The sequence below is a fragment of the Nycticebus coucang genome, chromosome 3 (genome assembly GCF_027406575.1).
Source record: "Nycticebus coucang isolate mNycCou1 chromosome 3, mNycCou1.pri, whole genome shotgun sequence".
Taxonomy (NCBI): Eukaryota; Metazoa; Chordata; class Mammalia; order Primates; family Lorisidae; genus Nycticebus; species Nycticebus coucang.
This window is the reverse complement of record NC_069782.1, coordinates 32,813,219-32,815,663: the sequence shown is the minus strand read 5'-3', so window position 1 is coordinate 32,815,663 and position 2,445 is coordinate 32,813,219. Positions and strand designations below refer to the sequence as shown.

The 2,445-nt window shown below is 37.4% G+C and overlaps 1 non-coding gene across 1 annotated transcript; it reads right to left on the bottom strand.

Moving 5' to 3' along the window:
- Positions 1-1,719: 1,719 nt before the first annotated feature.
- LOC128582828 (U7 small nuclear RNA) lies at positions 1,720-1,781 on the bottom strand. The gene has a single exon (XR_008379258.1). It is a non-coding gene; the product is annotated as a U7 small nuclear RNA (small nuclear RNA).
- Between the last annotated feature and the right edge of the window lie 664 nt (positions 1,782-2,445).

The following is a 2,445-nucleotide window of genomic DNA, read 5'->3' as shown; positions in this document are numbered from 1 at the left end:
ATATCTTCCAGCTCCATTCAGATAAAGATAAAAGATATGAAGTCTCTATCTTTTTTATGGCTGCGTAGTATTCCATGGTGTACATATCCCACAATTTTTATTATTAAATCATAGCTGTGTACATTAATGTGATCATGGGGCACCATACACTGGTTTTATAGACCGTTTGACACATTTTCATCACACTGGTTAACATAGACTTCCTGGCATTTTCTTAGTTATTGTGTTAAGACATTTACATTCTATATTTACTAAGTTTCACATGTACCCTTGTAAGATGCACCGCTGGTGTAATCCCACCAATCACCCTCCACCCGCCCACCACCCCCTTACTCCCCTCCCTTTCCCCCTTCCCCATATTCTTAGCTTATAACTGGGTTATAGCTTTCATGTGAAAGTCATAAATTAGTTTTATAGTGGGGCTGAGTACATTGGATACTTTTTCTTCCATTCTTGAGATACTTGACTAAGAAGAATATGTTCCAGCTCCATGCAGGTAAACATGAAAGAGGTAAAGTCTCCATCTTTCTTTAAGGCTGCATAATATTCCATGGTGTACATATACCACAATTTATTAATCCATTCGTGGATCGATGGGCACTTGGGCTTTTGCCATGACTTAGCAATTATGAATTGGGCTGCAATAAACATTCTGGTACAAATATCTTTGTTATGATGTGATTTTTGTTCTTCTGGGTATATGCCTAGCAGAGGAATTATAGGATTGAATGGCAGATCTATTTTTAGATCTCTAAGTGTTCTCCAAACATCTTTCCAAAAGGAATGTATTAATTTGCATTCCCACCAGCAGTGTAGAAGTGTTCCCTTTTCTCCACATCCATGCAACATCTCCAGTCTTGGGATTTTGTGATATGGGCTAAGCTTACTGAAGTTAGATGATATCTCAAAGTGGTTTTGATTTGCATTTCTCTCATGATTAAAGATGATAAGCATTTTTTTATATATGTCATAGGCCATGCACCTGTCTTCTTCAGAGAAGTTTCTCTTCAAGTCCCTTGCCCAGCCTGTGATGGGATCACTTGTTCTTTTCCTGCTTATACATTTGAGTTCTCTGTGGATTCTGATTATTAAACCTTTGTCAGAGACATAACCTGCAAATATCTTCTCCCATTCTGAGGGCTGTTTGCTTGCTTTACTTACTGTGTTCTTGGCTGTTCAGAAGCTTTTTAGTTTGATCAGGTCCCAGTAGTGTATTTTTGAAGCTGCTTCAATTGCCCAGGGGGTCCTCCTCATAAAATACTCGCCCAGACCAATTTCTTCAAGGGTTTTCCCTGCACTCTCTTCCAGTATTTTTATAGTTTCATGTCTTAAGTTTAAATCTTTAATCCAATGAGAGTCTATCTTAGTTAATGGTGAAAGGTGTGGCTCTAGTTTCAGTCTTCTACAGGTTGCCAGCCAGTTGACCCAGCACCATTTGTTAAATAGGGAATCTTTTCCCCACTGAATGTTTTTAATTGGCTTGTCAAAGATCAAATAATGGATATACCACAATTTGTTAATCCATTCAGGGGTCGATGGGCACTTGGGCTGTTTCCATGGCTTGGCTATTATGAATTGGACTGCCATAAACATTCTGGTGCAAATGTCTTTGTTGTAAAATGATTTTTGATCATCTGGGTATAATGATGCATCTTCTTATCTAACACCCAAAGGAAACAGGGAAAATATTGTGATTTCTCTCCCCATTCCCTCCACCCTTGGAGTTTTCTGGTAAAACCTGGAAAACCTGCCAAACAAATCCTAAAAGACCTGTAACACTTCCCCTTTTTTTTTAAACAAAGGTTCACAAAAATGTTAAGATGTTTTTTCGCTCACAAGCTAGTGCCAGATAAAAGACTAGAAACAGCTTATATCACTTCCCTGTGGCTAATCTATTTCATCTCCTATCTACCAAAAGGGAAGATGTTTTACGTATGTGTGAATATGTATCCTAACATCTATCACAAAATTTTATACCTTTATGAAATTGTTGGTTTCTCTGAGCCTGTTAGCACCATTTCAAAATGATAATAGCACCCAGTGAAAAGCACTGGTATTAGTGAAATAAACAATTTGATTCTGAATTGGAGAGCACAGTTGCACCTGACGAACAGGATGGCTACATGAGGGTTTAGGTGGTTAATGCACACTAAGCAAAATAGTCTCATCACTGCTAATTAAATTAAGCATAGATTTTTTTTTTAAGTCTATAATTTCAAGAATTTACTTTTTAATTTCCATAGTTCTTTCTCTCTTTAAAGTGTTCCTTGCTTTCCTTTCAATGTCATCTTTTTAGTTGTGTTTTGCTGCTTTTCCCATTTCTATATGGAAACCGAAAGAACACGGAAAGCCATCTGAGTGTTTCTACCTTAGGAATTACAGTGATTTTGTTCCATCCTCTCGCCTTCAAATTGTGTTCCTTCCTGTTTAAGTTGGATAACTTTT